The 13,914-nt window shown below is 36.0% G+C and overlaps 1 pseudogene; it reads left to right on the top strand.

The window, feature by feature from the left end:
- Positions 1–286: 286 nt before the first annotated feature.
- LOC134376265 (large ribosomal subunit protein eL8-like) lies at positions 287–12,651 on the top strand (annotated as a pseudogene).
- The last annotated feature ends 1,263 nt before the right edge of the window (positions 12,652–13,914 follow it).

Here is a 13,914-nt window from a genome sequence, read left to right as displayed (position 1 = left end):
TTAAATCTGGGAAATAATTCAGGAGCAGAATGAGAAACCTGACAAAGGAACAGAATCAACTTTAAAAAACCAAATAGAAATTCTAGAAATAAAGAATACATTACCTGAAATAAAAAAATTCAGTAGAAAAACTCCAACAGCAGACTTGCCCAAACAGAGGAACGAATTAGTGAGCTTGAAGACAGAATACACAAAATTATCCGATCAGAGGAGCAAAAATAAAAATAAAAATAAAAATGAAATATAGCAAATATGGGGCTCCCTCAAGTGAAATAACTTCTGCATAATGGTAACATCTGAAGGAGAGGAAAAAGAAAGAGATGTAGAAAGCATATTCAAGGACATAATGGCTGAATTTTTCCCAAGTTTGGAGAAAGATGACATCATCCAGGTAAAGGAAGCCCAGAGGTTGCCAATTATATTCACCCCAAGGAAAAACATCCCAAGGCACATCATAATCAAATTGTTAAAAATCTAAGACAAAGAATATTGAAAGCAGCAAGAGGAAAGAAATAGATAATATTAAAAAGAGCCCAGATACATCTCTCATTTGATTTCTCAGTAGAAACCCTACTGGCCAGAAGAGAATGGAATGATATATTCAAAGTTCTGAAGGAAAAAGACCATCAACCAATAATTCTGTATCCAGCAAAACTAACTTTCACATATGAAGGAGAAATAAAGTCTTTCTCAGACAAACAAAAGCTAAGAGAATTCATCAAAACTAGACCTGCCTTACAAGAGATGCTAAAGGGAGTTCTTCAGTCTAAAAGAAGACAACCTAAGGAGTAGCAAGAAAACATCTGAAGGTACATAATTCATTAGTAAAGTAAATACACAGACCACCTCAGAATACCCCAATGTTGTAAGGGTGGTGAATAAACCACTTATATCCTTAGTATGAAGACTAAAGGACAAACCTAACAAGCCAATAACCAATACAATAACTGTACAAGAGCTATGTAATATTAAAAGATGTTACTTAAAACAACAAAATGTCAAAAAGTGGAGGGAAAAATGTGAAAGCATAGAGTTGGCTTTGGTTTCTGCCTTTTTCTTAGACATCAAAGTTAAGTTGCTATTAGTCTAAAATAATCTGATATAACTATAAGATTTTTTTGGTAAGCCTAATGGTAACCATGACACAAAAACTTAGAAGACACATACTAATAATAAATAGTGAGAAATCAAAATATACTGAAGAGAAAACCATTCAACCACAAAGGAAGACAGTAAGACTAGAGAAAAGGGGGCCTGACTGGTTAGCTCAGTTGATTAGAGCACAGCCTTACAACACCAAGGTCATGGGTTCAGATCCCCCTACTAGCCAGCTACCTCACACTGCTCAAAAAAAAAAAAAAAAAAAAAAAAAAGACTGGAAAAAAAGATCTACGAAACAACCAGAAAAAAAGTAAGAAAATGGCCCTAACAAGTCCCTATATATCAATAAAACTCTAAATGTAAATGGATTAAATGCCCCAATTAAAAGACACAGAGTGGCTCAATGGATTATAAAACAAGAACCAACAATATGCTGCGTACAAGAAACTCACTTCACCTATACAGACACACATCAACTGAAAATGAAGGGAAGGATAAAAGATAGTTCATGCAAATGGAAACCAAAAAAAGAGCAGGAGTAGCTATACTTATATCAGATAAAATAGACTTCAAGCCAAGGAAAGTAAAAATGTTAAGGAAAGCCATTATATAATGGTAAAGGGATTGATTCAACAAGAGGATAACAATTCTAAATGTATATGCACTCAACTCCAGAGGACCCAGTTATGTAAAGCAATTACTATTAGATCTAATGGGAGAGATAGACTACAACACAGTAATAGTTGGGGATGCCCACTTTCAGCAAAGGACAGAGCATCCAGACAAAATTAACCAAGAAACAGAATTAGTTTGTATTCTAGGCCAATTGGACTTAATGAACATTTACAGAACATTTAATTTAACAGCTGCAGAATACACATTCTTCTCAGCAGCACATGGAACATTCTCTATAATAGACCATATGTTAGGTCACAAAACAAGTCATAACAAATTTTAAAAAATTGAAATTATATCAACTACCTTATCCAACCACAACAGAATAAAACTAGAAATCAGCAACAAAAGGGACACTAGAAACTGGACAAATATGTGAAAATTAAACAAAATGCTCCTAAACAATGAATGGGTCAAAGGAAAAATTTAAAAGGAAACTTAATTCCTGGGACAAAAGAAAATGAAAACATACCAGAACCTTTGGGATACAGTGAGAGTAGTTCTAAGAAGAAAGTTTATAGCAGTAAATGTCTACATCAAAAAAGAAGAAAGACTCCAAATAAACAACCTAGTATTACACCTCAAGGAAATAGAAAAACAGCAAAAAACCAAACCTAAAATCAGGAGAAGGAAAGAAATAACAAAAATCAGAGCAGAAATAAGTAAATTAGAGATTTAAAGAACAATACAGGAGATCACTGAAACAAAGACTGGTTTTTCAGAAAGGTAAACAAAATCAATAAACCTTTAGCTAGACTAGACTAGTGAAGGAAAAAAGAGAGAAGATTCAAATAAATAAAATCAGAAATGAAAAAGAAGACATTACAACTGATACCACAGAAACACAAAGAATCCTAAGAGACTACTATGAACAACTTTATGCAAACAAATTGGAAAACCTATAAGAAATGGATAAATTCCTGGACACGTACAATTTACCAAAGTTGAATCAAGAAGAACTAGAAAACCTAAGCAGACCAATAATGAGTAATGAGATTGAAGCAGTAATAAAGTCTTTCTTAAAATAAAGAAAACCCCAGGACCAGATAGCTTAACTGCCAAATTCTATCAAACATTTTAATAAGAACTAATACCAATTCTTCTCAAACTCTTCCAAAAAATTGAAGAGGAGGGAATACTTCCAAACTCATTCTCAATGCCAGTATTACCCTCATATCAAAACCAGAAAAAGACACAACAAAAAAACTAATGAACACAGAGTGAAGATCCTCAACAAAAATACTGGCAAACAGAATCCAACAACACATTAAAAAGATCATTCACCAAGATCAAGTGGGATTCATCCCAGGGATGCAAGGATGGTTCAACAAACACAAATCAAAAAATGTGATACATCACATCAACAGAATGAAGAAAAAAAAGGCATATGATTATTTCAATAGACACAGAAAAAGTCTTGGATAAAATCCAACACTGCTTCATGATAAAAACACTTAACAAATGAGGTATATTGGGAATGCACCTCAACCCAATGAAGGCCATGTATGACAAACCCACAGCTAATAGCATACTGGATGAACAGAAATTGGAGGCTTTTTTTCTAAGTTCTGGAACAAGATGAGGATGCCCACTTTCCCCACTCCTATTCAACATTAGTACTGGAAGTTCTAGCCAGTGCAATAAGGCAAGAGAAAGCAATAAAGGGCATACAAATTGGAAAGGAGGAAGTCAAACTAGCCCTATCTGCAGATGACATGACCCTATACATAGAAAACCCTAAACACTCCACCAAAAAATTACTAGAACTAATAAATGAATTCAGTATAGTGGCAGGATGCAAAATCAACACACAAGAATCAATAGCTTTCCTATATGCCAATAACAAAATAGCTGAAGAAGAAATCAAGAAAATAATCCCATCCACAATAGCAACCAAAAAAAAGAGAGAGAGAGATCTAGAAATAAGTTTAACCAAGGAGGTGAAAGATTCGTACAATGAAAACTATAAAACATTGGTTAAAAAAAAATTGAACAGGACACAAATAAATGGAAAGATATCCCATGTTCTTGGGTAGGAAGATTTAACATCATCAAAATGTTCATATTACCCAAAGCAATCTATAGATTTGATGCAATCCCTATCAAAATATTAACAACATTCTTCACAGAAATAGAAGAAAATTATCTAAAAATTTGTATGGAACCACAAAAGACTCTATATAGCTAAAGCAATCTTGAACAAAAAGAACAAAGTTGGAGACATCATAATTCTTGACTTCAAAATGTACTACCAGGCTGTAGTAACCAAAACAACATAGTACTTGCATAAAAACAGACAAATAGACCGATGGAACAAAATAGCCCAGCAACAAACCCACATGCTTATAGCCAAATGATTTTTGAAAAATGTGCCAAGGACATACAGTGGAGAAATGACAGGCTCTTCAATAAATGGTGCTAGGAAAACTGATATCCACATGCAGAAGATTGAAACTAGACCCCTGTCTCTCACCATAAACAAAAATCAACTCCAAATGGATTAAAGACCTAAATTTAAAACAGGAAAATATGAAACTGCTAGAAGAAAACATAGGGGAAATGCTACATGAAATGGGAATGGGTAATGCTTTTTTGAGCAAGACTACAAAGGCACAGGCAACTAAAGCAACAATAGACAAATGGGACTACATCAAATTAGAAAGCTTTTGCACAGCAAATAACACAATCATCAAAGTGAAGAGACAACCTACAGAATGAGAGAAAGTGTTTGTAAACTACACATTAGGCAAGGGGCTAATATCCAGAATATATAAAGAACTCAAACAACTCAATAGCAAAAACAAAAAACAAATAACCAATTAAAAAATGAGCAAAGGAACTGAACAGACATTTCTCAAAAAAAGACATACAAATGGCCAATGAACACATGAAAAAATGCTCAATATCACTAATCATCTTGGAAATGCAAATTGAAACCACAATGAGATATAATCTCACCCCAGTTAGAAAGGCTATTATCAGCAAGACAGGAAACAAAAAACGCTGCGGAGGATGCAGAGAAAAGGGAACCCTCCTACATTGTTGGTAGGATTGTAAAGTGGTACAGTCATTGTGGAAAACAGTATGGAGCTTACTCAGAGAACTAAAAATAGATCTGTCTTATGACCCAGCTATCCCACTACAGGGTATATACCCAAGGAAATGAAATCAATATATCAAAAAGACACCTGCACTCCCATGTTCATTGCAATATTATTCACAATAGCCAAGAGATGGAATCAACCTAAAAGCCCATCAATGAGTGACTGTATTAAAAAAACTGTGGTATATATACACAATGGAATACCATTCAGTTATTTTAAAAAATGATATCCTATCATTTGCAGCAACATGGATGGAACCAGAAACCATCATGTTAAGTGAAATCAGTCAGGCACAGAAAGACAAATACGGCATTATATCACTCATATGTGGAATCTAAAAAAAAAAAAAAGTGGTTGTAATGGAAGTAGAGAGTAGAATAATAGTTACCAGAGGCTGGGAGGGAGGGGCATTGCGGGGAGAAGTGCTGGACTAACAGGTACAAACTATGCTATCTACCCTAAGTGAATTGTTGTGCCGTAGATGCATATATTGAAACAACACACTGTACCCCACAAATATGTACAAGTAAATGTTAAAATAAAAAAATAAAAAATCTGGATATAAGCTTTGAAAAACTGTTTTTCCAAATTGTAAATTTATTCATATGGAAAGTCATGCAAAAGCACAAAAATTAAATCATTTCTAGTATTTAAGTATTTACAAGGTGTAAGCTACATGAGGACAAAGATCATGTCTGCCTTGTTCAAAATTGTAATAGTGCTTATCTCAAGATAGGCATTTAATAAAAATCTAAGGAATGAATAAATATATTTCTAATAATAAATTTATATAAAAAGGAATATAACAATTTACAAAAATCAGTTTAAAATATCTGAATATTTGAAATATAGACTGTGTCAAGATCTCCCGATCAAAACTCTGTACTTTTGGCTGCAATCTGACTGCTCATGGCACAAACCCACTGGCCTGGTCGAGTTTGATTGGGGATGATTGGCAGTAGGATTCCATGCTGAAAACAGTTGCTCCTGACAGCTAAGTGGGGCAGCTGCAAGCAGAATGGGTGGAGAAATGGCAGTTTCACATAGAATGATGTCTAAAAAAGCCTCAAAATACTGATTTTAGAGAAGAACAGGAAGAGTGACACACATCTAGCCAACTATTCTCTGAAAAAAGTGAGGCTTTGACCAATTGGTAGGGAACAGGTTTGTCCAGTATTTTCCAGTTTTCAAAACACTTTTATACACATTCTGTCTTTTGATCTCTACAGGAACTATGTAGATTAGGTAATTCAATTGAATAACATTTGGGCATCTTCTAGGCCACAGGTACTGTGGTTACTACTACAGGACATGAATATGAATGTCATTGCTCTTTCTCTACAGTGACAGTGATAATTACCGTTTATTGGGCTCTCACTAGTTGCTATGCACTATACTAAATTTCTTTTTTGCTTTTTAAAAAATGTATCATCACATTTGATTCTCAAATAACATATGAAATTGTTTTTTGCTTTTTCTGGATTGTTTTAGTTGTAAAGAAAATGATGTTTAGAGATGTCAATAACTTGCCAAGGTCACATAGTTAACAAGTAAGATTAACGCACAAGTTAAAAAGCGAGATGTGGGACTCTAACCTGGGTTTACCTGACTAGAAAGCTCTCATTCTCTTAACAAGTTATCAAAAGATGCTAGCAAATAATTTGGCTAACAGTTGCTCATTGCTAGAAATGTGTCTCTAATTTTATATAGTGGTGCTTATAATACCAAGGTCCAGGATTTGGATCCCTATGCTGGCCAGCTGCCAAAAAAAAAAAAATCAAATTCTATATGAAATAAAATAGGATAAATGTTAAAAAGTTAAAAATTTTAAATGGTCCTTGCTAAATAGGCATTCCTTATACTAACTTTTTTGGAAAGCCATGTGGCATTATATATCTAAATTTAAAATGCTTAACCTTTTGACTGGCCAGTTAGCTCAATCGGTTAGAGTGTGGTGCTATAACATCAAGGTCAAGAGTTTGGAACCCCATATAGGCCAGCCACACACACACAAAAAAAACCTCTATTTTTTTAAAGGCAATTTTACTTTAGTAATTATTGAGTGATTCTAAGTAAGCAAAGCTAATGTTTTAGGTTGTCTTCTTCCTGAGACAAGAATTTGAGTGTAAGTAGTTTATTTGAGTGTAAGTAAGTGGCCCCAGAGTAACTGACGAAAGAGTGGGCAAATGAGAGAGGGGAGGGAAAGAAGCCAACACAGGCTGCAGGATTGATTAATAGGTTACAGTTGACTGTGGGCAACTGGGCTTAATCTTACTAAGGGAGACAATATAAAATTTGCCTTAGAGGTGTCTTACCCAAGTAATTGGGATAGTTATTCACAAATTCCTATCCATTATTGGACGGTGGCTGCTGGGGAGAGTTGTTGTTAATGCTGTGCCCATGTGTGGACCAAGCTCTCTCCTCTCACTGAGAAAGCCCAAGGCAGAGACACAAGTGCTTGAAGTAAAGAGATCACCACGTTTAAGGAAACAGTGAATGCCAAGGGAATATCAGAAGAGTACAAACAGCATCTGTTGTAGTATGTCAGTATACAAAGATGTTAAGTGAGTCACTGTTTATAATAGCAAAATACTATAAACAACCTAAATATACTTCAGAGGGGATGGGTTAAGGTTGCCTAAACAACCTATGACAAAGAGATACGATTTCTATTAAGCTTTGTCAAAGTCTTAAAACCAGGGGTCCCTAACCTAGTTTGAAGGGTCAGGGAAGGCCTCTTTTGGGTAGTTGACAGTAGCCATGTGTGTTGTAGGAGGGAATCCTGGGGTAAACAGTCCAAGCAGAGGGAAAGGCATTACTAAAGCCCTGAGAAAGGAAGAGGCTCAGAGCTTTGGTTGGGCTAAAGGCTTATGTGACTGGAATATAAAGAACCAGGGAAGACTGTTTTTCTGGGGTTTATGGGGTAGGCAAGGGCCAGAGTGAGAGCTACCTTGTAGGATTTGGAACTTGAGGGGCAATGGGTAGCCTTAGAAGGGTTTAAGCATTTGCTGCAGATGCTTAGAATGATGGTTCTGGCTGCAAAGTGAAGAAAGTAGGAACCCACCCTACACTGCTTAGCCTCTTAGTTCTTGGGTGATTTTGAGTGAAGCACATCAGGCTATCAAGAATGTATCCTAAGGTTTCTAACAAGCTGATAATTGTTGTATTTAAATGAAAGATTGATATATTTGTTCCCATTAATCAGAGATATGTTTAATTTTTATTACTTAATCTGATTCAACCAAGGACTTTGTTAATGTGAATTTTAATTTTATTTTAATTTAATTTAATTTTTAAAACTTTATTTATTTATTAATATTCTTATATTTTTCCATTCTAAGATGTTGTTACAGAGCAGTTGGGGGGAGGCGGAGAGGGGAAGAGAGAGGGAAATAGGGTGGGAGGGGGAGGAAAGAGTATGGGCGTGGTGGAGGTTAATGTAAATTTTTAGACTGTCCTAGAGTGGCTATTTTACATATAAAAGACTTTTGTGAGTTTTTAAAAATTAGTATTCAGTATATTAAGATGATAATTGAAGAAGAGTAGTTTTCATCTGACTGTGAATTAAAATAAAATCAATTATTCTACTATATACCTAGAAAATATTAAAAATTACCTGATTAATGTTTAATCAATTCCACGTCAATGAACAAATCTTCATCAAATAATTAAATCTGTTTCCAACTTAGTTAACTGAATGTCTTTAAACCTTTAAGTTGCATTTATAAATTCAATACATTCTATTCTGTTTTAAGCACTTTAAATGCTTGACGTCGTGAGCAAAATCTTTCCAAGTTCTTAAGTTCTTTTAAATATTGCAATACTATTTATAAACAGTAAAATTATTTTATGAGTCTAAAATCAATTACTCAATTACACATTTTTAATTAGGAATTGTAAGGCTAAGTATCAAATTCTCTAAAATACTGAATTCTCTAAAATTATAAATAGTAATTTTAAAAAATGACTTACCTAAGTTGATGTAATATACAATTTATTTAAATAACACCATCCACCTAAAATATAATGAGACTTCTTTCAGCATAACATAAAAGATGTAAGTAGATTATCTGAGGCATGGTGGTACAATTCTGGTTTAGAGTTAGCAAGTTCTTAGAGACTTTGGTTGATGAGGCCTTTGATTTGTAACGGGTAGAGTAAAAACAATTTTTAAAAAAATAATCATCTCAAGGATGGAACAAATAAAACCATGTAATCTTACAATCAGAATTTTCCTTTGATTTAAAATGAATAAATAGATGATATCATGGGGCAGCTGATTTTTCTGGATTAATCTGTAAACATCAAAACTATTTTAAAAATAAATATGTGTATTTGTTTCTTTGTTATAGAAACCCATCTGAAATGTTCTAGATAATGACAGTATGCAGGAGGTGATGAGTTCAAAACAGGATGCATTCATAATTTTTTGGTAAAAGGTAAAATATGCACCAACAGAAAGTAAATGAAGCAAATCTTCTGAGGAAATAATTCACTTAAGAGCTAGAATGTTAGTGTGTTGTGATGAGATCAAAGTGTTTCTCATGTCTCTATCAGTTGTCTACTAAACTATCTCACATGTCTAATCAAGATGACTAGGAAATAATAGCCGGAAGTGTATTGAGTTACATTTTTAACTTATGTTTCTTTTATTTCTGTGATTTCCGTTTGGTTCTTTTTCTTTTCTTTTTTAAGAGACAGATTCATTTCTCTGTTGAAATTCTTTCTCTTTCCACTCATTTTTTCAAATTTCTTTAACATATTTATAATAGTTTATTAACATACTTGTGGGTTAATCCAACATCTGACTCATTTGCTTCTATTGACTTTTTTCCTTCTTGATTTTGGGTCACACTGCCTGCTTCTTCTTGTGTCTATTAATTTTTAATCATTGTTTAAAAAGCCATAGAGACTGGGGTATATATTAAGCCTCCACTCTCCCTTCCCAAGACATGTCTTTTCTTTTTTCTTTTTTTTTTTTTTTTTTTTTTGACTCTTCTTCCAATGCCCTTTTTCTGTCAGGCATCTAGGATGAGAAGCTGATCACTTTGATCCAGTCAATATTTGAGTTGACCGAGGATGGGTTGCATGTTTAATTAGCTTCATTTCATTTGTTTTCAAATGTTCTGAAGGAAAGATAGATTCTGTGTATAATAGAGGACTATCTTCTATCAGCATGTTGAGACCTACACACCACAAGACCCTGTCTTTGCTACCTAGCCAAGCCTTCAGTTTTATGCTCTGCCACACACTCAGCAAAAATTCTGCTGCTGGATCTTCCCATCTTCCATGCCGCAGTGTGTGTGGTAGTCAAGGCACCTTGAGCTGCCATATTCGACAAGACAGAAAGGCTGAGGGACCAGTCTGGGGCCAGAGCAAGGCAGCAGCTCACCCTGGCTACAAACCCCTACTGCTGCCACTATCTTGCTCTCTTCTCCAAAGAGTTCATTAAATACCAAAAGTACACAGATTATTCCTATATGGATTTGATTTACTTCATTGTTTCTATATTTACCAATCTAAGGAAACTAAGGTTACTGGCTCGGCAGAATGAGGTTGTGGATCAGAGATTTTGTGTCTTGGGCTGTATATACCTAGAGTCATTATTCTTGAGCTGTTAAGGAGCAAATTTAGCTCTTTTAAAATGATATGATAGATTGAATTATTGTTTCCAATGCTTCATGACCTTCCTGTATTAGAATTCTACATCTTCATCCTTACCACATAACTCTTTAATGTCACCTACTAGAGCAGGCAAAGGACATCTCCCCTCCTCCCAACTAGTGGTGTGCTTGGCCTTGTAACTTATTTTGGTCAATGAGACATGGGCCAAAGTGACAAGTGCCAGTTCCAGGCCAAGACCTCAAGAGAGGCATCTTATGTTTCTGCTTATTCTCTTGGACTCCAGTGACCCTTCATGAAAAGAACATGTCCTAGGTAGCCACTGGTCCAGGGAGAAAGAAAAAATATGGGAAACAGCCTTGAATTTAGCCAGCATGTTGGAGTCAAGCCCAACTGAGTCCAGCCACGCCCAGCGGAGCCATAGGCAATGTACAGACCTATAAGACAGGAAAAAAATATGTGTTGCTATAAGCCCCTTAGAGTTTAAAGTTGACTGATAGGCAGCAAAAACTGGTTCAAGCCAATGGTTAGTATTAAACATTTTTTAAAAGTTTGCGCTGTTTCGGCTCTATGAAATTTTGTAATTCACCTTCAGGTTTCTTCACTTGATTGATAGGTAGCTCATCTATTTATCGCCTGAATGAATTGGACATTATTTTGGATATATTTTTGGCTATGCCCACAATTGTTATGATTATTCTAATGAAAGATTTAAAATAACTGCCATAATCAGGATGTTTGGATTCTGTGTATTTAATTCTGAGGCAGTTTAATAAGAGTATGTACTTTCAGAATAAAAGATTTTCAATTATTTTACATTTTTCCTATTGTTAAAAAAGCTTTTAAAATAATGGTTTATCTCAGAATAGAAAGGTGCTATATATAATTTATTGAGCATCTGCCAGGCATGTAGAAAGCATATATAAAAATAAATATATATAAATGTATATAAATGTAAATATATATCTAAATAAAATCTTTTTCTTTAAAAATAAATTTAATTTTTTGATTAGTTGATACTTGCATAAGGCAGAAAGTTCAAAAAGCAAAAAAATAAATGATTTTTTCCTGGTTTTTGGTTGCCCAGTCCAGAGATGATGTTACAATTTTTGTTCTTGGTTTTTTTTTTTTTTTTTTTGTATATTCTTCCAGTGATACATGTACATACAAATAAATACATACATATTTATTCTTTTTCCCTGATTATTTTCAAATGAATGAAGTGCTGGTATACAGGGTTCTGTACCTTGCTTTTATATTTTTTGTCACTTAACAATGTATTTTAGAGATCCTCTACAACAGCATATAAAGAGCCTCCTCATTTAAAAAGGCACATAGGCTCTCACCTCCAACCATCCAAGATACTGAAGGGAGAGAAGGCCAAGGAGAAGAAGGTGGCCCCCGGTCCCTGCTGTCATGAAGAAGGTGGTAAACCCTGTCTTTGAGAAGAAGCCTAAGAACTTCGGCATTGGACAGGATATCCAGCCCAAAAGGGACCTCATGCGCCTTGTCAAATGGCCCGGCTACATCTGGCTGCAGCGACAAAGGGCCATCCTCTATAAGCGGCTGAGTGCCTCCTGTGATTAACCAGTTCACCCAGGCCTTGGACCGCCAGGCAGCTACTCAATTGCTTAAGCTGCCCCACAAGTACAGACAGGAGACAAAGAAAGAGAAGAAGCAGAGACTGTTGTTGACTCGGGCTGAGAAGAAAGCTCCCGGCAAAGGGGATGTCCCCACAAAGAGACCACCTGTCCTTCGAGCAGGGGTTAATATTGTCACCACTCTGGTGGAGAACAAGAAGATGCAGCAGGTAGTGATTACACATGATGTGGAGCCCAGTGAGATGCTTGTTTTCCTGCCTGCCCTGTGCCATAAGATGGAGGTCCCCTACCACATTACCAAGGGGAAGGCCAGACCGGGAGGACTAGTCCACAGGAAAACCTACACCACCACTGCCTTCATGCAGGTTAACTCGGAAGACCAAGGAGCTCTGGCTAAGCTGGTGGAAGCTATCAGGACCGACTACAATGACAGATATGATGAGATCCGCTGTCACTGGGGAGGCAACGTTCTGGGTCCAAAATCTGTGGCTCACATTGCCAAGCTGGGAAATGCAAAGGCTAAAGAATTTACCACTAAACTGGGGTAAAGGTACATTGTTGAGTTTTCTGTATATAAAGATAAAAAAATTTTTCCTTCAAAAAATAAGGTACATAGTATTCCAATGCAGTAGTTCTCAAAGTGGCAGGTGGTCTTGAAATTAAAATTATTTTCATAATAACCTAAAATGTTACTTTCCTTTTTTTACTCTCTTTCACTAGAGTACAGTGGAGTTTTCCAGAGGCTACCCGACCTGTGTTATTGCAGCAGAGTAAATGCAGAAGCAGACCTGAGAATACAGCTCTCTTCCATTAAGCCAGATATTAAAGAGATTTGCAAAAATACAAACTATGCAAACTTTCTCAGTGATTCTTTTGTGTTTTGGAAAATATGGTTACTTTTCCAAAAAAAGTGTTATGTTAACATATAATAAATTTATTATTGTTATTTTAAAATAAGAATTCTTTTAAATTTCTAATTACTAAAATGATAATAAATATTAATTTAATTTATGTAAACTAAAGCTGTTCGGGGTCCTCAATAATTTTTAAGAATATAACATGCTTCTCAGACTAAAAAGTTTGATAACTGCTATTCTATTGCATAGAATAACTTGTTCCCTACTATGGACATTTAAATTGTTTCAGGGAGAGTTCCAGTCAAGATGGTGGAGTAGATGGTTCCCAGTGTCACTCTCTCCCACAAATCAACCAAATTTACAACTGTAAAAATATAACTGGGGCCGCTGGAGCTCAGGGGAAGAGGAGGAGAGACCTGAAGAGTTCATGAAGGGGGAGAAGCCTCGATGAGAGAAAGAAAAAGCAGCTCTGAGCATTTTGGGCCATGGCTGCTTTAAGGCTTGAGCTGATGAGCACATAGAGCAGGAGCCGTAGCTGTGCCTTTCAGATGGAGTTACTTGGAGTCAGCAGGAGAGAAGAGGGCCTTGGCAGCCCCCAGGACAGCAAGACCACTAATAGGTTTCCCATGGACCCACGCAGGAGCGAGGAGCCAGAACAACAGAAAAAAGGGAGCCATTCAGAGGTCAGTGAGGCATCACAAGGGACCAGCGCAGGGCCCATACCATGGGAAGTGTTTGGAACATGGGCGGTGGGCAAGATGGGAACACCAGGAGAACACTGGGACACAGCAAGTACAGCCGATCTGCCCCCCAGTCTGCACAGGACCACTCAAAGGAGACTGGTTGGGAATGCAGAATTGCATGGGGTGCAGTTTGATGAAAAAACTCAGGCCCAGATCAGAGATTCTACAGAACACAGATCCACCGGGTCTCTGGAGAGCCGGAAGTACGTAT

Source organism: Cynocephalus volans, chromosome 4 (assembly GCF_027409185.1).
Source record: "Cynocephalus volans isolate mCynVol1 chromosome 4, mCynVol1.pri, whole genome shotgun sequence".
Taxonomy (NCBI): domain Eukaryota; kingdom Metazoa; phylum Chordata; class Mammalia; order Dermoptera; family Cynocephalidae; genus Cynocephalus; species Cynocephalus volans.
Note: the sequence above shows the minus strand (reverse complement) of the source record. Positions and strands in the feature narration are given on the sequence as shown.